Here is a 24,113-nt window from a genome sequence, read left to right as displayed (position 1 = left end):
AAGCCCATTGCCTCGATGTAGGAGTCGAACCCGGGGCTGTCTTTCATGGAGCATGGCGGATAAACAGAGAGACCAGAAGGAGCAGAAGCAGAAGGAGCAGAGTTGAGGAGTTAGTTTAAAGTGAAGAAAGAAAGGTGAGTTGAAAACCGTCTTACCGTAAACACATGCATAGTTGGGCAGGAGATATTTACACTACAACTTTGCTGACTGATTCCTACGCTAGTAACTATGCCACTGAGCTTCTTTCTCAGCGTGTTCACATGTGTGTTGTGGTGCGTGATGCATGTCAGGAATCAGACAAGGGATGAGTATCACCGGGGCATGCCGAATGCTTTCTGGCACCGACTGGGAACCACATCCGGATCTGCCCGCCCCGGCTGGGCTGCCCCTGCATGCAGGTGATCGTCCAGAACATCCCGCCCCACCCTGTGCCCAGACAAGGTGTCTCTCTATGAATGAAAATTACTCTGCTTCAGGGCTCGCCTGAAAGCCCATTGGACTGCTCTAGAAATGCAGTGGCATGCAGAATTTGGTACTGTTCATTAGTATCACATTCTGGAGAGTTTATTTTGAAAAGCTATTGTTTCATGGAATGATACCAGATATTGAAATTTTGGCAGAGTGGATAAAATAGCATATTACGTATTCAGGATTTCTTTATTTTAAAAATTGCGCACATTAATGAAATGCATTATATATCTGAAATACACAGTATGGTGCAAAAGTCAGTCAAAAAAAATGATGTTTAAATGATCTCATTGGTTGGTGTAGAATTATGATATTATGTCTGTTAAAATATGTCACTTGAGCCTTTCAAAATCTCTCAAGTCAAACCAGTATTTGCAGCAACTGTCCAATACAGCGATTCTCAACCCATTTGAGTTGCGGCAAGTTCTGAAAAGGTCACGAGTTGGAAATGTAAGCATTTTAAAATCAGCAAGCTCCTATACTGATCCACGATCAGATTTCCCAGCCCCCGTCTTAGAATTAATCTATATCAATGGATCTTGGGTCTGCAAATGCTTAGCGCAAAACTAGCAAACACTCAAGCAATCCAAGAAGCCAAACCATAGATTTAAAATTCACTGGCACATCCAATCAGATTTGTGCAATAGGCATTGATTGGCATAATTTGGAGAGTGCCCTGCACGTTTGATCATAGTGTTAATTTAGACCTCTGCTTTATATAGCAGTGCCGTCATGGTAAAAATTGGGTCTCGGTGCAAAAAACGTTGAGAACTACTGGTTTAATACACCCATTGGTTTGTTCACTTGACCAATAGCACACCTTGTTTACTTAATCAATACCTCAATGAATTATTTAAATAATGTAATTAATTAAATTAGCAAATACATAGAATGGCTGGGGTACCGTGAGGAGATCTTTGGGAACTGAAGCGGTGTTTATCTAGCCATCCAACAAGATATGAATGAACTTTTGAAGAATAGAAGAAATTCTTGTTAATTTTTATTGTGCTACCGTCAATTTATGTATAATTTCTAATATTAAATTGTGTTTTTTTCTCTTTAATTGACGCAAAGAGCGTCTTGTCATTCACCTTCACAGTCACTAGAGGGCGTACATTGTGAAATCTCCAATGAGAGAAGATGACAAAACATTCCACGCTCAGAAATCCACAAGGTACTTTATTCAGAAATATTACCAAGTGAATTAATTAGAAGACACTGACCGTAATGTGAAAAAAATGCAGTTTATTGAGTGCAAAAATGAAATTCATTAGATACACATTGACTCCTTAGGGAGTGGTTATGGATTAAATAGCTCTTAAATATCTATCCCATTACATAGTAATAAGGAATAACATAAAATAAATTCGGAAAATATCGGAATAGTATACATATAAATGGGTGTATCGACACTAGATGGTCAGTATGGATAACTAAGGAGCACTAAAATTGAGTGAGCAGACAAGGTATGTCACCCTAGTTGTGAGACAATTATTTTTTTTTACATATATATTCCCTCCACCACCCCTCCTCTGCGGAGGACTGCTTTATTTTTAATTTCCATTAAAAAGGAAAAAAAACACAAAAACAAAGAAAAACAAAAAGAAAATAAAAATAATAAAAATAAATAAAAAGAAAACAACTAGAGCCAGTAACAATAGTAATAGCAATAACAAAAATGATAATTACAGCTGCAGTTATGATAACAACAATAACAATAAATAGCAACATCAACCTCCATATAATAATTTTTTTTTTACATGTATATTCCCTCCACCACCCCTCCTCTGCGGAGGACTGCTTTATTTTTAATTTCCATTTCAAACAAAAAAAAACACAAAAAATAAACAAAGAAAAACAACGTGTCTGCTATTGGTTGTGTATGTGTATCTACATGTGTGGGGTGTACAGGTAAGTGTGGATGCATACCTATATATGTATGTATTTATGCTTGTGTGTGAGTGTAGCGATTTGTCCATGGATGTGCTAATAGTTGATGTGGGGAGTAGCAGCGACACCCCCCCCATTCTGACCCCCCGGCATGCGACCACCAGTAGTGCTGAGGGGGAGCGGGAAGTAGAGGGGGGCCGTGAAAAGGGCCCACCCCACTTTCCAGGAAGCCGAACCCAGGGCCACAGAAGAAGGTAGGCACCCCCACCCAGCACAAGACCAAACCACAAAGCCGCCTTCGACACACGTGGTGTCCCAAAGTACCCGGAATACCCATCAGGACCCTGACCCACAGTGACACAACTCACGCACCAACCCAGCCCACCACCAGCAGAGGGGGTCAGACCCCTTCGGGACCACCCATAACACCCGACAAACTGCGCAGGCTCAGGGAGATATATGTCACCCCTGTTGCGTGACAATTATTTTTTTTTACATGCATATTCCCTCCACCACCCCTCCTCTGCGGAGGACTACTTTATTTTAAATTTCCATTATGAAGAAAAAAAAACACAAAAACAAAGAAAAACAAAAAGAAAATAAAAATAAATAAAAAGAAAAACAACTAGAGCAAATAACAAAAGTAATAGCAATAACAAAAATGATAAGTACAGCTGCAGCTGTGATAACAACAATAACTATAAATAGCAACATTAACCACCACATAATACAAATTTACAACTACGTATTATCATCAAGGATGTGCCACTGTGGGTCAAGGACCAGGCAGGTGTTCCGGGTACTCTCCAGACCCCCCCCGGGACCACCCACCACACCCTCCAAGGGCCCAGAGAGGGAGAATAAAAGGGGCCCCCTTCAGGCCCCCATCTGCCCCCCGCTCAATGTGTGTGTGTGTAATGTATGTACATGTCGGTGTGTATGAATGTGTTTGTGAACTGAAGTGTGTGCAATTCAAAACTGCGGTACATTAAAAGTGAGGGAGTGGTCAGAGTACGAGCTCCCCACCGCTGGCAGACGGCGGAATCCCGTGCACCCCACCATATTCCCAAAAAAAAATATATATGGGTGTATCGAGACTGTCATGCCCGGCTCGTCCGCTCCTCCTGTGTGCCCGCGATCTCCCGTGACAGATCTGTCTCTCCGCTTTCCCAGCCCTTTGTCAGCTCCTGTCCTACGTTCTGTCTCTTGCCATGTTTTGTGCTTCGGTCCTGTTCCCCATCCTGCGTTGATTCTGTTCTTGTTTTTCAGGTCCTGTTTTGCCTCGTCCCGTCCGTCGCCCCCTTCCTTGGCGCGCCCGGAGTAGCGCGCCTTTGGGGGGGGGTTCTGTCATGCCCGGCTCGTCCGCTCCTCCTGTGTGCCACGCCCCCTGATTACCCACGTGTTTTCTCCCGATTGTACCCAGCTGTATCTAGTTCATTTGCTCAGTCCTGTGTATTTCAGTCCGTGTCTTACCTGAGTCCTTCGTCCGTCATTGATGTCAGTCAGTGTTCGTAGTTCCGTGTCCCCGATTAAACCCCGTACTTTGCCCCGATTTCTGCTTGTCTGCCTGTCCTTGCCCGCCTGCACGCACGATCGCCGCTCTGCCCGCGATCTCCCGTGACAGATCTGTCTCTCCGCTTTCCCAGCCCTTTGTCAGCTCCTGTCCTACGTTCTGTCTCTTGCCATGTTTTGTGCTTCGGTCCTGTTCCCCGTCCTGCGTTGATTCTGTTCTTGTTTTTCAGGTCCTGTTTTGCCTCGTCCCGTCCGTCGCCCCCTTCCTTGGCGCGCCCGGAGTAGCGTGCCTTTGGGGGGGGTTCTGTCATGCCCGACTCGTCCGCTCCTCCTGTGTGCCACGCCCCCTGATTACCCACGTGTTTTCTCCCGATTGTACCCAGCTGTATCTAGTTCATTTGCTCAGTCCTGTGTATTTCAGTCCGTGTCTTACCTGAGTCCTTCGTCCGTCATTGATGTCAGTCAGTGTTCGTAGTTCCGTGTCCCCGATTAAACTCCGTACTTTGCCCCGATTTCTGCTTGCCTGCCTGTCCTTGCCCGCCTGCACGCACGATCGCCGCTCTGCCCGCGATCTCCCGTGACAGATCTGTCTCTCCGCTTTCCCAGCCCTTTGTCAGCTCCTGTCCTACGTTCTGTCTCTTGCCATGTTTTGTGCTTCGGTCCTGTTCCCCGTCCTGCGTTGATTCTGTTCTTGTTTTTCAGGTCCTGTTTTGCCTCGTCCCGTCCGTCGCCCTCTTCCTTGGCGCGCCCGGAGTAGCGCGCCTTTGGGGGGGGGTTCTGTCATACCCGGCTCGTCCGCTCCTCCTGTGTGCCACACGCCCCCTGATTACCCACGTGTTTTCTCCCGATTGTACCCAGCTGTATCTAGTTCATTTGCTCAGTCCTGTGTATTTCAGTCCGTGATTTACCTGAGTCCTTCGTCCGTCATTGATGTCAGTCAGTGTTCGTAGTTCCGTGTCCCCGATTAAACCCCGTACTTTGCCCCGATTTCTGCTTGTCTGCCTGTCCTTGCCCGCCTGCACGCACGATCGCCGCTCTGCCCGCGATCTCCCGTGACAGAGACTAGATGGTCAGTATGGATAACTAAGGAGCACAAAAATTGAGTGAGCAGGCAAGGTATGTCACCCTAGTTGTGAGACAATTATTTTATATATCTACATATATATTCCCTCCACCACCCCTCCTCTGCGGAGGACTGCTTTATTTTTAATTTCCATTTCAAACAAAAAAAAACACAAAAAATAAACAAAGAAAAACAACGTGTCTGCTATTGGTTGTGTATGTGTATCTACATGTGTGGGGTGTACAGGTAAGTGTGGATGCATACCTATATATGTATGTATTTATGCTTGTGTGTGAGTGTAGCGATTTGTCCATGGATGTGCTAATAGTTGATGTGGGGAGTAGCAGCGACACCCCCCCCATTCTGACCCCCCGGCATGCGACCACCAGTAGTGCTGAGGGGGAGCGGGAAGTAGAGGGGGGCCGTGGAAAGAGCCCACCCCACTTTCCAGGAAGCCGAACCCAGGGCCACAGAAGAAGGTAGGCACCCCCACCCAGCACAAGACCAAACCACAAAGCCGCCTTCGACGCACGTAGTGTCCCAAAGTACCCGGAATACCCGTCAGGACCCTGACCCACAGTGACACAACTCACGCACCAACCCAGCCCACCACCAGCAGAGGGGGTCAGACCCCTTCGGGACCACCCATAACACCCGACAAACTGCGCAGGCTCAGGGAGATATATGTCACCCCTGTTGCGTGACAATTATTTTTTTTTACATGCATATTCCCTCCACCACCCCTCCTCTACGGAGGACTACTTTATTTTAAATTTCCATTATGAAGAAAAAAAAACACAAAAACAAAGAAAAACAAAAAGAAAATAAAAATAATAAAAATAAATAAAAAGAAAAACAACTAGAGCCAATAACAATAGTAATAGCAATAACAAAAATGATAAGTACAGCTGCAGTTATGATAACAACAATAACAATAAATAGCAACATCAACCTCCATATAATAATTATTTTTTTTTACATGTATATTCCCTCCACCACCCCTCCTCTGCGGAGGACTGTTTTTTTTTTCAAATCAAAAATGTTTTTTTCATTTTTTATCAAAAATGATAAGTACAGCTGCAGTTATGATAACAACAATAACAATAAATAGCAACATCAACCTTCATATAATACAAATTTACAACAACGTATTATCATCAAGGATGTGCCACTGTGGGTCAAGGACCAGGCAGGTTTTCCGGGTACTCTCCAAACCCCCCCCGGGACCACCCACCACACCCTCCAAGGGCCCAGAGAGGGAGAATAAAAGGGGCCCTCTTCAGGCCCCCATCTGCCCCCCCCACTCAATGTGTGTGTGTGTAATGTATGTACATGTCGGTGTGTATGAATGTGTGTGTGAACAGAAGTGTGTGCAATTCAAAACTGCGGTACATTAAAAGTGAGGGAGTGGTCAGGGTACGAGCTCCCCACCACTGGCAGACGGCGGAATCCCATGCACCCCACCATATTCCCAAAAAAAAATATATATGGGTGTATCGAGACTGTCATGCCCGGCTCGTCCGCTCCTCCTGTGTGCCACGCCCCCTGATTACCCACGTGTTTTCTCCCGATTGTACCCAGCTGTATCTAGTTCATTTGCTCAGTCCTGTGTATTTCAGTCCGTGTCTTACCTGAGTCCTTCGTCCGTCATTGATGTCAGTCAGTGTTCGTAGTTCCGTGTCCCCGATTAAACCCCGTACTTTGCCCCGATTTCTGCTTGTCTGCCTGTCCTTGCCCGCCTGCACGCACGATCGCCGCTCTGCCCGCGATCTCCCGTGACAGATCTGTCTCTCCGCTTTCCCAGCCCTTTGTCAGCTCCTGTCCTACGTTCTGTCTCTTGCCATGTTTTGTGCTTCGGTCCTGTTCCCCGTCCTGCGTTGATTCTGTTCTTGTTTTTCAGGTCCTGTTTTGCCTCGTCCCGTCCGTCGCCCTCTTCCTTGGCGCGCCCGGAGTAGCGCGCCTTTGGGGGGGGGTTCTGTCATACCCGGCTCGTCCGCTCCTCCTGTGTGCCACACGCCCCCTGATTACCCACGTGTTTTCTCCCGATTGTACCCAGCTGTATCTAGTTCATTTGCTCAGTCCTGTGTATTTCAGTCCGTGATTTACCTGAGTCCTTCGTCCGTCATTGATGTCAGTCAGTGTTCGTAGTTCCGTGTCCCCGATTAAACCCCGTACTTTGCCCCGATTTCTGCTTGTCTGCCTGTCCTTGCCCGCCTGCACGCACGATCGCCGCTCTGCCCGCGATCTCCCGTGACAGAGACTAGATGGTCAGTATGGATAACTAAGGAGCACTAAAATTGAGTGAGCAGGCAAGGTATGTCACCCTAGTTGTGAGACAATTATTTTATATATCTACATATATATTCCCTCCACCACCCCTCCTCTGCGGAGGACTGCTTTATTTTTAATTTCCATTTCAAACAAAAAAAAACACAAAAAATAAACAAAGAAAAACAACGTGTCTGCTATTGGTTGTGTATGTGTATCTACATGTGTGGGGTGTACAGGTAAGTGTGGATGCATACCTATATATGTATGTATTTATGCTTGTGTGTGAGTGTAGCGATTTGTCCATGGATGTGCTAATAGTTGATGTGGGGAGTAGCAGCGACACCCCCCCCATTCTGACCCCCCGGCATGCGACCACCAGTAGTGCTGAGGGGGAGCGGGAAGTAGAGGGGGGCCGTGGAAAGAGCCCACCCCACTTTCCAGGAAGCCGAACCCAGGGCCACAGAAGAAGGTAGGCACCCCCACCCAGCACAAGACCAAACCACAAAGCCGCCTTCGACGCACGTAGTGTCCCAAAGTACCCGGAATACCCGTCAGGACCCTGACCCACAGTGACACAACTCACGCACCAACCCAGCCCACCACCAGCAGAGGGGGTCAGACCCCTTCGGGACCACCCATAACACCCGACAAACTGCGCAGGCTCAGGGAGATATATGTCACCCCTGTTGCGTGACAATTATTTTTTTTTACATGCATATTCCCTCCACCACCCCTCCTCTACGGAGGACTACTTTATTTTAAATTTCCATTATGAAGAAAAAAAAACACAAAAACAAAGAAAAACAAAAAGAAAATAAAAATAATAAAAATAAATAAAAAGAAAAACAACTAGAGCCAATAACAATAGTAATAGCAATAACAAAAATGATAAGTACAGCTGCAGTTATGATAACAACAATAACAATAAATAGCAACATCAACCTCCATATAATAATTATTTTTTTTTACATGTATATTCCCTCCACCACCCCTCCTCTGCGGAGGACTGTTTTTTTTTTCAAATCAAAAATGTTTTTTTCATTTTTTATCAAAAATGATAAGTACAGCTGCAGTTATGATAACAACAATAACAATAAATAGCAACATCAACCTTCATATAATACAAATTTACAACAACGTATTATCATCAAGGATGTGCCACTGTGGGTCAAGGACCAGGCAGGTTTTCCGGGTACTCTCCAAACCCCCCCCGGGACCACCCACCACACCCTCCAAGGGCCCAGAGAGGGAGAATAAAAGGGGCCCTCTTCAGGCCCCCATCTGCCCCCCCCACTCAATGTGTGTGTGTGTAATGTATGTACCTGTCGGTGTGTATGAATGTGTATGTGAACAGAAGTGTGTGCAATTCAAAACTGCGGTACATTAAAAGTGAGGGAGTGGTCAGGGTACGAGCTCCCCACCACTGGCAGACGGCGGAATCCCATGCACCCCACCATATTCCCAAAAAAAAATATATATGGGTGTATCGAGACTGTCATGCCCGGCTCGTCCGCTCCTCCTGTGTGCCACGCCCCCTGATTACCCACGTGTTTTCTCCCGATTGTACCCAGCTGTATCTAGTTCATTTGCTCAGTCCTGTGTATTTCAGTCCGTGTCTTACCTGAGTCCTTCGTCCGTCATTGATGTCAGTCAGTGTTCGTAGTTCCGTGTCCCCGATTAAACCCCGTACTTTGCCCCGATTTCTGCTTGTCTGCCTGTCCTTGCCCGCCTGCACGCACGATCGCCGCTCTGCCCGCGATCTCCCGTGACAGATCTGTCTCTCCGCTTTCCCAGCCCTTTGTCAGCTCCTGTCCTACGTTCTGTCTCTTGCCATGTTTTGTGCTTCGGTCCTGTTCCCCGTCCTGCGTTGATTCTGTTCTTGTTTTTCAGGTCCTGTTTTGCCTCGTCCCGTCCGTCGCCCCCTTCCTTGGCGCGCCCGGAGTAGCGCGCCTTTGGGGGGGGGGTTCTGTCATGCCCGGCTCGTCCGCTCCTCCTGTGTGCCACGCCCCCTGATTACCCACGTGTTTTCTCCCGATTGTACCCAGCTGTATCTAGTTCATTTGCTCAGTCCTGTGTATTTCAGTCCGTGTCTTACCTGAGTCCTTCGTCCGTCATTGATGTCAGTCAGTGTTCGTAGTTCCGTGTCCCCGATTAAACCCCGTACTTTGCCCCGATTTCTGCTTGTCTGCCTGTCCTTGCCCGCCTGCACGCACAATCGCCGCTCTGCCCGCGATCTCCCGTGACAGAGACTAGATGGTCAGTATGGATAACTAAGGAGCACTAAAATTGAGTGAGCAGGCAAGGTATGTCACCCTAGTTGTGAGACAATTATTTTATATATCTACATATATATTCCCTCCACCACCCCTCCTCTGCGGAGGACTGCTTTATTTTTAATTTCCATTTCAAACAAAAAAAAACACAAAAAATAAACAAAGAAAAACAACGTGTCTGCTATTGGTTGTGTATGTGTATCTACATGTGTGGGGTGTACAGGTAAGTGTGGATGCATACCTATATATGTATGTATTTATGCTTGTGTGTGAGTGTAGCGATTTGTCCATGGATGTGCTAATAGTTGATGTGGGGAGTAGCAGCGACACCCCCCCCATTCTGACCCCCCGGCATGCGACCACCAGTAGTGCTGAGGGGGAGCGGGAAGTAGAGGGGGGCCGTGAAAAGGGCCCACCCCACTTTCCAGGAAGCCGAACCCAGGGCCACAGAAGAAGGTAGGCACCCCCACCCAGCACAAGACCAAACCACAAAGCCGCCTTCGACGCACGTAGTGTCCCAAAGTACCCGGAATACCCGTCAGGACCCTGACCCACAGTGACACAACTCACGCACCAACCCAGCCCACCACCAGCAGAGGGGGTCAGACCCCTTCGGGACCACCCATAACACCCGACAAACTGCGCAGGCTCAGGGAGATATATGTCACCCCTGTTGCGTGACAATTATTTTTTTTTACATGCATATTCCCTCCACCACCCCTCCTCTGCGGAGGACTACTTTATTTTAAATTTCCATTATGAAGAAAAAAAAACACAAAAACAAAGAAAAACAAAAAGAAAATAAAAATAAATAAAAAGAAAAACAACTAGAGCAAATAACAAAAGTAAAAGCAATAACAAAAATGATAAGTACAGCTGCAGCTGTGATAACAACAATAACTATAAATAGCAACATTAACCACCACATAATACAAATTTACAACTACGTATTATCATCAAGGATGTGCCACTGTGGGTCAAGGACCAGGCAGGTGTTCCGGGTACTCTCCAGACCCCCCCCGGGACCACCCACCACACCCTCCAAGGGCCCAGAGAGGGAGAATAAAAGGGGCCCCCTTCAGGCCCCCATCTGCCCCCCGCTCAATGTGTGTGTGTGTAATGTATGTACATGTCGGTGTGTATGAATGTGTTTGTGAACTGAAGTGTGTGCAATTCAAAACTGCGGTACATTAAAAGTGAGGGAGTGGTCAGAGTACGAGCTCCCCACCGCTGGCAGACGGCGGAATCCCGTGCACCCCACCATATTCCCAAAAAAAAATATATATGGGTGTATCGAGACTGTCATACCCGGCTCGTCCGCTCCTCCTGTGTGCCCGCGATCTCCCGTGACAGATCTGTCTCTCCGCTTTCCCAGCCCTTTGTCAGCTCCTGTCCTACGTTCTGTCTCTTGCCATGTTTTGTGCTTCGGTCCTGTTCCCCATCCTGCGTTGATTCTGTTCTTGTTTTTCAGGTCCTGTTTTGCCTCGTCCCGTCCGTCGCCCCCTTCCTTGGCGCGCCCGGAGTAGCGCGCCTTTGGGGGGGGGTTCTGTCATGCCCGGCTCGTCTGCTCCTCCTGTGTGCCACGCCCCCTGATTACCCACGTGTTTTCTCCCGATTGTACCCAGCTGTATCTAGTTCATTTGCTCAGTCCTGTGTATTTCAGTCCGTGTCTTACCTGAGTCCTTCGTCCGTCATTGATGTCAGTCAGTGTTCGTAGTTCCGTGTCCCCGATTAAACCCCGTACTTTGCCCCGATTTCTGCTTGTCTGCCTGTCCTTGCCCGCCTGCACGCACGATCGCCGCTCTGCCCGCGATCTCCCGTGACAGATCTGTCTCTCCGCTTTCCCAGCCCTTTGTCAGCTCCTGTCCTACGTTCTGTCTCTTGCCATGTTTTGTGCTTCGGTCCTGTTCCCCGTCCTGCGTTGATTCTGTTCTTGTTTTTCAGGTCCTGTTTTGCCTCGTCCCGTCCGTCGCCCCCTTCCTTGGCGCGCCCGGAGTAGCGCGCCTTTGGGGGGGGGGTTCTGTCATGCCCGGCTCGTCCGCTCCTCCTGTGTGCCACGCCCCCTGATTACCCACGTGTTTTCTCCCGATTGTACCCAGCTGTATCTAGTTCATTTGCTCAGTCCTGTGTATTTCAGTCCGTGTCTTACCTGAGTCCTTCGTCCGTCATTGATGTCAGTCAGTGTTCGTAGTTCCGTGTCCCCGATTAAACCCCGTACTTTGCCCCGATTTCTGCTTGTCTGCCTGTCCTTGCCCGCCTGCACGCACGATCGCCGCTCTGCCCGCGATCTCCCGTGACAGATCTGTCTCTCCGCTTTCCCAGCCCTTTGTCAGCTCCTGTCCTACGTTCTGTCTCTTGCCATGTTTTGTGCTTCGGTCCTGTTCCCCGTCCTGCGTTGATTCTGTTCTTGTTTTTCAGGTCCTGTTTTGCCTCGTCCCGTCCGTCGCCCCCTTCCTTGGCGCGCCCGGAGTAGCGCGCCTTTGGGGGGGGGTTCTGTCATGCCCGGCTCGTCCGCTCCTCCTGTGTGCCACGCCCCCTGATTACCCACGTGTTTTCTCCCGATTGTACCCAGCTGTATCTAGTTCATTTGGTCAGTCCTGTGTATTTCAGTCCGTGTCTTACCTGAGTCCTTCGTCCGTCATTGATGTCAGTCAGTGTTCGTAGTTCCGTGTCCCCGATTAAACCCCGTACTTTGCCCCGATTTCTGCTTGTCTGCCTGTCCTTGCCCGCCTGCACGCACGATCGCCGCTCTGCCCGCGATCTCCCGTGACAGAGACTAGATGGTCAGTATGGATAACTAAGGAGCACTAAAATTGAGTGAGCAGGCAAGGTATGTCACCCTAGTTGTGAGACAATTATTTTATATATCTACATATATATTCCCTCCACCACCCCTCCTCTGCGGAGGACTGCTTTATTTTTAATTTCCATTTCAAACAAAAAAAAACACAAAAAATAAACAAAGAAAAACAACGTGTCTGCTATTGGTTGTGTATGTGTATCTACATGTGTGGGGTGTACAGGTAAGTGTGGATGCATACCTATATATGTATGTATTTATGCTTGTGTGTGAGTGTAGCGATTTGTCCATGGATGTGCTAATAGTTGATGTGGGGAGTAGCAGCGACACCCCCCCCATTCTGACCCCCCGGCATGCGACCACCAGTAGTGCTGAGGGGGAGCGGGAAGTAGAGGGGGGCCGTGGAAAGAGCCCACCCCACTTTCCAGGAAGCCGAACCCAGGGCCACAGAAGAAGGTAGGCACCCCCACCCAGCACAAGACCAAACCACAAAGCCGCCTTCGACGCACGTAGTGTCCCAAAGTACCCGGAATACCCGTCAGGACCCTGACCCACAGTGACACAACTCACGCACCAACCCAGCCCACCACCAGCAGAGAGGGTCAGACCCCTTCGGGACCACCCATAACACCCGACAAACTGCGCAGGCTCAGGGAGATATATGTCACCCCTGTTGCGTGACAATTATTTTTTTTTACATGCATATTCCCTCCACCACCCCTCCTCTACGGAGGACTACTTTATTTTAAATTTCCATTATGAAGAAAAAAAAACACAAAAACAAAGAAAAACAAAAAGAAAATAAAAATAATAAAAATAAATAAAAAGAAAAACAACTAGAGCCAATAACAATAGTAATAGCAATAACAAAAATGATAAGTACAGCTGCAGTTATGATAACAACAATAACAATAAATAGCAACATCAACCTCCATATAATAATTATTTTTTTTTACATGTATATTCCCTCCACCACCCCTCCTCTGCGGAGGACTGTTTTTTTTTTCAAATCAAAAATGTTTTTTTCATTTTTTATCAAAAATGATAAGTACAGCTGCAGTTATGATAACAACAATAACAATAAATAGCAACATCAACCTTCATATAATACAAATTTACAACAACGTATTATCATCAAGGATGTGCCACTGTGGGTCAAGGACCAGGCAGGTTTTCCGGGTACTCTCCAAACCCCCCCCGGGACCACCCACCACACCCTCCAAGGGCCCAGAGAGGGAGAATAAAAGGGGCCCTCTTCAGGCCCCCATCTGCCCCCCCCGCTCAATGTGTGTGTGTGTAATGTATGTACATGTCGGTGTGTATGAATGTGTGTGTGAACAGAAGTGTGTGCAATTCAAAACTGCGGTACATTAAAAGTGAGGGAGTGGTCAGGGTACGAGCTCCCCACCACTGGCAGACGGCGGAATCCCATGCACCCCACCATATTCCCAAAAAAAATATATATGGGTGTATCGAGACTGTCATGCCCGGCTCGTCCGCTCCTCCTGTGTGCCACGCCCCCTGATTACCCACGTGTTTTCTCCCGATTGTACCCAGCTGTATCTAGTTCATTTGCTCAGTCCTGTGTATTTCAGTCCGTGTCTTACCTGAGTCCTTCGTCCGTCATTGATGTCAGTCAGTGTTCGTAGTTCCGTGTCCCCGATTAAACCCCGTACTTTGCCCCGATTTCTGCTTGTCTGCCTGTCCTTGCCCGCCTGCACGCACGATCGCCGCTCTGCCCGCGATCTCCCGTGACAGATCTGTCTCTCCGCTTTCCCAGCCCTTTGTCAGCTCCTGTCCTACGTTCTGTCTCTTGCCATGTTTTGTGCTTCGGTCCTGTTCCCCGTCCTGCGTTGATTCTGTTCTTGTTTTTCAGGTCCTGTTTTGCCTCGTCCCGTCCGTCGCCCCCTTCCTTGGCGCGCCCGGAGTAGCGTGCCTTTGGGGGGGGTTCTGTCATGCCCGACTCGTCCGCTCCTCCTGTGTGCCACGCCCCCTGATTACCCACGTGTTTTCTCCCGATTGTACCCAGCTGTATCTAGTTCATTTGCTCAGTCCTGTGTATTTCAGTCCGTGTCTTACCTGAGTCCTTCGTCCGTCATTGATGTCAGTCAGTGTTCGTAGTTCCGTGTCCCCGATTAAACCCCGTACTTTGCCCCGATTTCTGCTTGTCTGCCTGTCCTTGCCCGCCTGCACGCACGATCGCCGCTCTGCCCGCGATCTCCCGTGACAGATCTGTCTCTCCGCTTTCCCAGCCCTTTGTCAGCTCCTGTCCTACGTTCTGTCTCTTGCCATGTTTTGTGCTTCGGTCCTGTTCCCCGTCCTGCGTTGATTCTGTTCTTGTTTTTCAGGTCCTGTTTTGCCTCGTCCCGTCCGTCGCCCTCTTCCTTGGCGCGCCCGGAGTAGCGCGCCTTTGGGGGGGGGTTCTGTCATACCCGGCTCGTCCGCTCCTCCTGTGTGCCACACGCCCCCTGATTACCCACGTGTTTTCTCCCGATTGTACCCAGCTGTATCTAGTTCATTTGCTCAGTCCTGTGTATTTCAGTCCGTGATTTACCTGAGTCCTTCGTCCGTCATTGATGTCAGTCAGTGTTCGTAGTTCCGTGTCCCCGATTAAACCCCGTACTTTGCCCCGATTTCTGCTTGTCTGCCTGTCCTTGCCCGCCTGCACGCACGATCGCCGCTCTGCCCGCGATCTCCCGTGACAGAGACTAGATGGTCAGTATGGATAACTAAGGAGCACTAAAATTGAGTGAGCAGGCAAGGTATGTCACCCTAGTTGTGAGACAATTATTTTATATATCTACATATATATTCCCTCCACCACCCCTCCTCTGCGGAGGACTGCTTTATTTTTAATTTCCATTTCAAACAAAAAAAAACACAAAAAATAAACAAAGAAAAACAACGTGTCTGCTATTGGTTGTGTATGTGTATCTACATGTGTGGGGTGTACAGGTAAGTGTGGATGCATACCTATATATGTATGTATTTATGCTTGTGTGTGAGTGTAGCGATTTGTCCATGGATGTGCTAATAGTTGATGTGGGGAGTAGCAGCGACACCCCCCCCATTCTGACCCCCCGGCATGCGACCACCAGTAGTGCTGAGGGGGAGCGGGAAGTAGAGGGGGGCCGTGGAAAGAGCCCACCCCACTTTCCAGGAAGCCGAACCCAGGGCCACAGAAGAAGGTAGGCACCCCCACCCAGCACAAGACCAAACCACAAAGCCGCCTTCGACGCACGTAGTGTCCCAAAGTACCCGGAATACCCGTCAGGACCCTGACCCACAGTGACACAACTCACGCACCAACCCAGCCCACCACCAGCAGAGGGGGTCAGACCCCTTCGGGACCACCCATAACACCCGACAAACTGCGCAGGCTCAGGGAGATATATGTCACCCCTGTTGCGTGACAATTATTTTTTTTTACATGCATATTCCCTCCACCACCCCTCCTCTACGGAGGACTACTTTATTTTAAATTTCCATTATGAAGAAAAAAAAACACAAAAACAAAGAAAAACAAAAAGAAAATAAAAATAATAAAAATAAATAAAAAGAAAAACAACTAGAGCCAATAACAATAGTAATAGCAATAACAAAAATGATAAGTACAGCTGCAGTTATGATAACAACAATAACAATAAATAGCAACATCAACCTCCATATAATAATTATTTTTTTTTACATGTATATTCCCTCCACCACCCCTCCTCTGCGGAGGACTGTTTTTTTTTTCAAATCAAAAATGTTTTTTTCATTTTTTATCAAAAATGATAAGTACAGCTGCAGTTATGATAACAACAATAACAATAAATAGCAACATCAACCTTCATATAATACAAATTTACAACAACGTATTATCATCAAGGATGTGCCACTGTGGGTCAAGGACCAGGCAGGTTTTCCGGGTACTCTCCAAACCCCCCCCGGGACCACCCACCACACCCTCCAAGGGCCCAGAGAGGGAGAATAAAAGGGGCCCTCTTCAGGCCCCCATCTGCCCCCCCCACTCAATGTGTGTGTGTGTAATGTATGTACCTGTCGGTGTGTATGAATGTGTATGTGAACAGAAGTGTGTGCAATTCAAAACTGCGGTACATTAAAAGTGAGGGAGTGGTCAGGGTACGAGCTCCCCACCACTGGCAGACGGCGGAATCCCATGCACCCCACCATATTCCCAAAAAAAAATATATATGGGTGTATCGAGACTGTCATGCCCGGCTCGTCCGCTCCTCCTGTGTGCCACGCCCCCTGATTACCCACGTGTTTTCTCCCGATTGTACCCAGCTGAATCTAGTTCATTTGCTCAGTCCTGTGTATTTCAGTCCGTGTCTTACCTGAGTCCTTCGTCCGTCATTGATGTCAGTCAGTGTTCGTAGTTCCGTGTCCCCGATTAAACCCCGTACTTTGCCCCGATTTCTGCTTGTCTGCCTGTCCTTGCCCGCCTGCACGCACGATCGCCGCTCTGCCCGCGATCTCCCGTGACAGATCTGTCTCTCCGCTTTCCCAGCCCTTTGTCAGCTCCTGTCCTACGTTCTGTCTCTTGCCATGTTTTGTGCTTCGGTCCTGTTCCCCGTCCTGCGTTGATTCTGTTCTTGTTTTTCAGGTCCTGTTTTGCCTCGTCCCGTCCGTCGCCCCCTTCCTTGGCGCGCCCGGAGTAGCGCGCCTTTGGGGGGGGGGTTCTGTCATGCCCGGCTCGTCCGCTCCTCCTGTGTGCCACGCCCCCTGATTACCCACGTGTTTTCTCCCGATTGTACCCAGCTGTATCTAGTTCATTTGCTCAGTCCTGTGTATTTCAGTCCGTGTCTTACCTGAGTCCTTCGTCCGTCATTGATGTCAGTCAGTGTTCGTAGTTCCGTGTCCCCGATTAAACCCCGTACTTTGCCCCGATTTCTGCTTGTCTGCCTGTCCTTGCCCGCCTGCACGCACAATCGCCGCTCTGCCCGCGATCTCCCGTGACAGAGACTAGATGGTCAGTATGGATAACTAAGGAGCACTAAAATTGAGTGAGCAGGCAAGGTATGTCACCCTAGTTGTGAGACAATTATTTTATATATCTACATATATATTCCCTCCACCACCCCTCCTCTGCGGAGGACTGCTTTATTTTTAATTTCCATTTCAAACAAAAAAAAACACAAAAAATAAACAAAGAAAAACAACGTGTCTGCTATTGGTTGTGTATGTGTATCTACATGTGTGGGGTGTACAGGTAAGTGTGGATGCATACCTATATATGTATGTATTTATGCTTGTGTGTGAGTGTAGCGATTTGTCCATGGATGTGCTAATAGTTGATGTGGGGAGTAGCAGCGACACCCCCCCCCATTCTGACCCCCCGGCATGCGACCACCAGTAGTGCTGAGGGGGAGCGGGAAGTAGAGGGGGGCCGTGAAAAGGGCCCACCCCACTTTCCAGGAAGCCGAACCCAGGGCCACAGAAGAAGGTAGGCACCCCCACCCAGCACAAGACCAAACCACAAAGCCGCCTTCGACGCACGTAGTGTCCCAAAGTACCCGGAATACCCGTCAGGACCCTGACCCACAGTGACACAACTCACGCACCAACCCAGCCCACCACCAGCAGAGGGGGTCAGACCCCTTCGGGACCACCCATAACACCCGACAAACTGCGCAGGCTCAGGGAGATATATGTCACCCCTGTTGCGTGACAATTATTTTTTTTTACATGCATATTCCCTCCACCACCCCTCCTCTGCGGAGGACTACTTTATTTTAAATTTCCATTATGAAGAAAAAAAAACACAAAAACAAAGAAAAACAAAAAGAAAATAAAAATAAATAAAAAGAAAAACAACTAGAGCAAATAACAAAAGTAAAAGCAATAACAAAAATGATAAGTACAGCTGCAGCTGTGATAACAACAATAACTATAAATAGCAACATTAACCACCACATAATACAAATTTACAACTACGTATTATCATCAAGGATGTGCCACTGTGGGTCAAGGACCAGGCAGGTGTTCCGGGTACTCTCCAGACCCCCCCCGGGACCACCCACCACACCCTCCAAGGGCCCAGAGAGGGAGAATAAAAGGGGCCCCCTTCAGGCCCCCATCTGCCCCCCGCTCAATGTGTGTGTGTGTAATGTATGTACATGTCGGTGTGTATGAATGTGTTTGTGAACTGAAGTGTGTGCAATTCAAAACTGCGGTACATTAAAAGTGAGGGAGTGGTCAGAGTACGAGCTCCCCACCGCTGGCAGACGGCGGAATCCCGTGCACCCCACCATATTCCCAAAAAAAAATATATATGGGTGTATCGAGACTGTCATACCCGGCTCGTCCGCTCCTCCTGTGTGCCCGCGATCTCCCGTGACAGATCTGTCTCTCCGCTTTCCCAGCCCTTTGTCAGCTCCTGTCCTACGTTCTGTCTCTTGCCATGTTTTGTGCTTCGGTCCTGTTCCCCATCCTGCGTTGATTCTGTTCTTGTTTTTCAGGTCCTGTTTTGCCTCGTCCCGTCCGTCGCCCCCTTCCTTGGCGCGCCCGGAGTAGCGCGCCTTTGGGGGGGGGTTCTGTCATGCCCGGCTCGTCTGCTCCTCCTGTGTGCCACGCCCCCTGATTACCCACGTGTTTTCTCCCGATTGTACCCAGCTGTATCTAGTTCATTTGCTCAGTCCTGTGTATTTCAGTCCGTGTCTTACCTGAGTCCTTCGTCCGTCATTGATGTCAGTCAGTGTTCGTAGTTCCGTGTCCCCGATTAAACCCCGTACTTTGCCCCGATTTCTGCTTGTCTGCCTGTCCTTGCCCGCCTGCACGCACGATCGCCGCTCTGCCCGCGATCTCCCGTGACAGATCTGTCTCTCCGCTTTCCCAGCCCTTTGTCAGCTCCTGTCCTACGTTCTGTCTCTTGCCATGTTTTGTGCTTCGGTCCTGTTCCCCGTCCTGCGTTGATTCTGTTCTTGTTTTTCAGGTCCTGTTTTGCCTCGTCCCGTCCGTCGCCCCCTTCCTTGGCGCGCCCGGAGTAGCGCGCCTTTGGGGGGGGGGTTCTGTCATGCCCGGCTCGTCCGCTCCTCCTGTGTGCCACGCCCCCTGATTACCCACGTGTTTTCTCCCGATTGTACCCAGCTGTATCTAGTTCATTTGCTCAGTCCTGTGTATTTCAGTCCGTGTCTTACCTGAGTCCTTCGTCCGTCATTGATGTCAGTCAGTGTTCGTAGTTCCGTGTCCCCGATTAAACCCCGTACTTTGCCCCGATTTCTGCTTGTCTGCCTGTCCTTGCCCGCCTGCACGCACGATCGCCGCTCTGCCCGCGATCTCCCGTGACAGATCTGTCTCTCCGCTTTCCCAGCCCTTTGTCAGCTCCTGTCCTACGTTCTGTCTCTTGCCATGTTTTGTGCTTCGGTCCTGTTCCCCGTCCTGCGTTGATTCTGTTCTTGTTTTTCAGGTCCTGTTTTGCCTCGTCCCGTCCGTCGCCCCCTTCCTTGGCGCGCCCGGAGTAGCGCGCCTTTGGGGGGGGGTTCTGTCATGCCCGGCTCGTCCGCTCCTCCTGTGTGCCACGCCCCCTGATTACCCACGTGTTTTCTCCCGATTGTACCCAGCTGTATCTAGTTCATTTGGTCAGTCCTGTGTATTTCAGTCCGTGTCTTACCTGAGTCCTTCGTCCGTCATTGATGTCAGTCAGTGTTCGTAGTTCCGTGTCCCCGATTAAACCCCGTACTTTGCCCCGATTTCTGCTTGTCTGCCTGTCCTTGCCCGCCTGCACGCACGATCGCCGCTCTGCCCGCGATCTCCCGTGACAGAGACTAGATGGTCAGTATGGATAACTAAGGAGCACTAAAATTGAGTGAGCAGGCAAGGTATGTCACCCTAGTTGTGAGACAATTATTTTATATATCTACATATATATTCCCTCCACCACCCCTCCTCTGCGGAGGACTGCTTTATTTTTAATTTCCATTTCAAACAAAAAAAAACACAAAAAATAAACAAAGAAAAACAACGTGTCTGCTATTGGTTGTGTATGTGTATCTACATGTGTGGGGTGTACAGGTAAGTGTGGATGCATACCTATATATGTATGTATTTATGCTTGTGTGTGAGTGTAGCGATTTGTCCATGGATGTGCTAATAGTTGATGTGGGGAGTAGCAGCGACACCCCCCCCCATTCTGACCCCCCGGCATGCGACCACCAGTAGTGCTGAGGGGGAGCGGGAAGTAGAGGGGGGCCGTGGAAAGAGCCCACCCCACTTTCCAGGAAGCCGAACCCAGGGCCACAGAAGAAGGTAGGCACCCCCACCCAGCACAAGACCAAACCACAAAGCCGCCTTCGACGCACGTAGTGTCCCAAAGTACCCGGAATACCCGTCAGGACCCTGACCCACAGTGACACAACTCACGCACCAACCCAGCCCACCACCAGCAGAGAGGGTCAGACCCCTTCGGGACCACCCATAACACCCGACAAACTGCGCAGGCTCAGGGAGATATATGTCACCCCTGTTGCGTGACAATTATTTTTTTTTACATGCATATTCCCTCCACCACCCCTCCTCTACGGAGGACTACTTTATTTTAAATTTCCATTATGAAGAAAAAAAAACACAAAAACAAAGAAAAACAAAAAGAAAATAAAAATAATAAAAATAAATAAAAAGAAAAACAACTAGAGCCAATAACAATAGTAATAGCAATAACAAAAATGATAAGTACAGCTGCAGTTATGATAACAACAATAACAATAAATAGCAACATCAACCTCCATATAATAATTATTTTTTTTTACATGTATATTCCCTCCACCACCCCTCCTCTGCGGAGGACTGTTTTTTTTTTCAAATCAAAAATGTTTTTTTCATTTTTTATCAAAAATGATAAGTACAGCTGCAGTTATGATAACAACAATAACAATAAATAGCAACATCAACCTTCATATAATACAAATTTACAACAACGTATTATCATCAAGGATGTGCCACTGTGGGTCAAGGACCAGGCAGGTTTTCCGGGTACTCTCCAAACCCCCCCCGGGACCACCCACCACACCCTCCAAGGGCCCAGAGAGGGAGAATAAAAGGGGCCCTCTTCAGGCCCCCATCTGCCCCCCCCGCTCAATGTGTGTGTGTGTAATGTATGTACATGTCGGTGTGTATGAATGTGTGTGTGAACAGAAGTGTGTGCAATTCAAAACTGCGGTACATTAAAAGTGAGGGAGTGGTCAGGGTACGAGCTCCCCACCACTGGCAGACGGCGGAATCCCATGCACCCCACCATATTCCCAAAAAAAATATATATGGGTGTATCGAGACTGTCATGCCCGGCTCGTCCGCTCCTCCTGTGTGCCACGCCCCCTGATTACCCACGTGTTTTCTCCCGATTGTACCCAGCTGTATCTAGTTCATTTGCTCAGTCCTGTGTATTTCAGTCCGTGTCTTACCTGAGTCCTTCGTCCGTCATTGATGTCAGTCAGTGTTCGTAGTTCCGTGTCCCCGATTAAACCCCGTACTTTGCCCCGATTTCTGCTTGTCTGCCTGTCCTTGCCCGCCTGCACGCACGATCGCCGCTCTGCCCGCGATCTCCCGTGACAGATCTGTCTCTCCGCTTTCCCAGCCCTTTGTCAGCTCCTGTCCTACGTTCTGTCTCTTGCCATGTTTTGTGCTTCGGTCCTGTTCCCCGTCCTGCGTTGATTCTGTTCTTGTTTTTCAGGTCCTGTTTTGCCTCGTCCCGTCCGTCGCCCCCTTCCTTGGCGCGCCCGGAGTAGCGTGCCTTTGGGGGGGGTTCTGTCATGCCCGACTCGTCCGCTCCTCCTGTGTGCCACGCCCCCTGATTACCCACGTGTTTTCTCCCGATTGTACCCAGCTGTATCTAGTTCATTTGCTCAGTCCTGTGTATTTCAGTCCGTGTCTTACCTGAGTCCTTCGTCCGTCATTGATGTCAGTCAGTGTTCGTAGTTCCGTGTCCCCGATTAAACTCCGTACTTTGCCCCGATTTCTGCTTGCCTGCCTGTCCTTGCCCGCCTGCACGCACGATCGCCGCTCTGCCCGCGATCTCCCGTGACAGATCTGTCTCTCCGCTTTCCCAGCCCTTTGTCAGCTCCTGTCCTACGTTCTGTCTCTTGCCATGTTTTGTGCTTCGGTCCTGTTCCCCGTCCTGCGTTGATTCTGTTCTTGTTTTTCAGGTCCTGTTTTGCCTCGTCCCGTCCGTCGCCCTCTTCCTTGGCGCGCCCGGAGTAGCGCGCCTTTGGGGGGGGGTTCTGTCATACCCGGCTCGTCCGCTCCTCCTGTGTGCCACACGCCCCCTGATTACCCACGTGTTTTCTCCCGATTGTACCCAGCTGTATCTAGTTCATTTGCTCAGTCCTGTGTATTTCAGTCCGTGATTTACCTGAGTCCTTCGTCCGTCATTGATGTCAGTCAGTGTTCGTAGTTCCGTGTCCCCGATTAAACCCCGTACTTTGCCCCGATTTCTGCTTGTCTGCCTGTCCTTGCCCGCCTGCACGCACGATCGCCGCTCTGCCCGCGATCTCCCGTGACAGAGACTAGATGGTCAGTATGGATAACTAAGGAGCACAAAAATTGAGTGAGCAGGCAAGGTATGTCACCCTAGTTGTGAGACAATTATTTTATATATCTACATATATATTCCCTCCACCACCCCTCCTCTGCGGAGGACTGCTTTATTTTTAATTTCCATTTCAAACAAAAAAAAACACAAAAAATAAACAAAGAAAAACAACGTGTCTGCTATTGGTTGTGTATGTGTATCTACATGTGTGGGGTGTACAGGTAAGTGTGGATGCATACCTATATATGTATGTATTTATGCTTGTGTGTGAGTGTAGCGATTTGTCCATGGATGTGCTAATAGTTGATGTGGGGAGTAGCAGCGACACCCCCCCCATTCTGACCCCCCGGCATGCGACCACCAGTAGTGCTGAGGGGGAGCGGGAAGTAGAGGGGGGCCGTGGAAAGAGCCCACCCCACTTTCCAGGAAGCCGAACCCAGGGCCACAGAAGAAGGTAGGCACCCCCACCCAGCACAAGACCAAACCACAAAGCCGCCTTCGACGCACGTAGTGTCCCAAAGTACCCGGAATACCCGTCAGGACCCTGACCCACAGTGACACAACTCACGCACCAACCCAGCCCACCACCAGCAGAGGGGGTCAGACCCCTTCGGGACCACCCATAACACCCGACAAACTGTGCAGGCTCAGGGAGATATATGTCACCCCTGTTGCGTGACAATTATTTTTTTTTACATGCATATTCCCTCCACCACCCCTCCTCTACGGAGGACTACTTTATTTTAAATTTCCATTATGAAGAAAAAAAAACACAAAAACAAAGAAAAACAAAAAGAAAATAAAAATAATAAAAATAAATAAAAAGAAAAACAACTAGAGCCAATAACAATAGTAATAGCAATAACAAAAATGATAAGTACAGCTGCAGTTATGATAACAACAATAACAATAAATAGCAACATCAACCTCCATATAATAATTATTTTTTTTTACATGTATATTCCCTCCACCACCCCTCCTCTGCGGAGGACTGTTTTTTTTTTCAAATCAAAAATGTTTTTTTCATTTTTTATCAAAAATGATAAGTACAGCTGCAGTTATGATAACAACAATAACAATAAATAGCAACATCAACCTTCATATAATACAAATTTACAACAACGTATTATCATCAAGGATGTGCCACTGTGGGTCAAGGACCAGGCAGGTTTTCCGGGTACTCTCCAAACCCCCCCCGGGACCACCCACCACACCCTCCAAGGGCCCAGAGAGGGAGAATAAAAGGGGCCCTCTTCAGGCCCCCATCTGCCCCCCCCACTCAATGTGTGTGTGTGTAATGTATGTACA

The 24,113-nt window shown here is 48.8% G+C and overlaps 1 long non-coding RNA gene across 7 annotated transcripts in view; it reads right to left on the bottom strand.

Moving 5' to 3' along the window:
- Positions 1-1,693: 1,693 nt before the first annotated feature.
- LOC125745368 (uncharacterized) overlaps positions 1,694-24,113 on the bottom strand; it is a 68,941-nt gene continuing 46,521 nt past the window's right edge. For 4 of the 7 annotated variants that reach the window (XR_007398658.1, XR_007398655.1, XR_007398657.1 and 1 more), the window contains exons 3-5: positions 18,579-19,790; positions 10,786-12,284; positions 1,694-4,953 (exon numbers count right to left, since the gene is read on the bottom strand). This is a non-coding gene — a long non-coding RNA (uncharacterized LOC125745368). Of the gene's footprint in view, positions 4,954-10,785; positions 12,285-18,578; positions 19,791-22,150; positions 23,404-24,113 lie in introns of those variants that run through there. The other 3 variants (XR_007398661.1, XR_007398660.1, XR_007398659.1) reach the window with 2 other exon arrangements.

The sequence above is a fragment of the Brienomyrus brachyistius genome, chromosome 6 (assembly GCF_023856365.1).
Source record: "Brienomyrus brachyistius isolate T26 chromosome 6, BBRACH_0.4, whole genome shotgun sequence".
Lineage (NCBI taxonomy): Eukaryota > Metazoa > Chordata > Actinopteri > Osteoglossiformes > Mormyridae > Brienomyrus > Brienomyrus brachyistius.
Note: the sequence above shows the minus strand (reverse complement) of the source record. Positions and strands in the feature narration are given on the sequence as shown.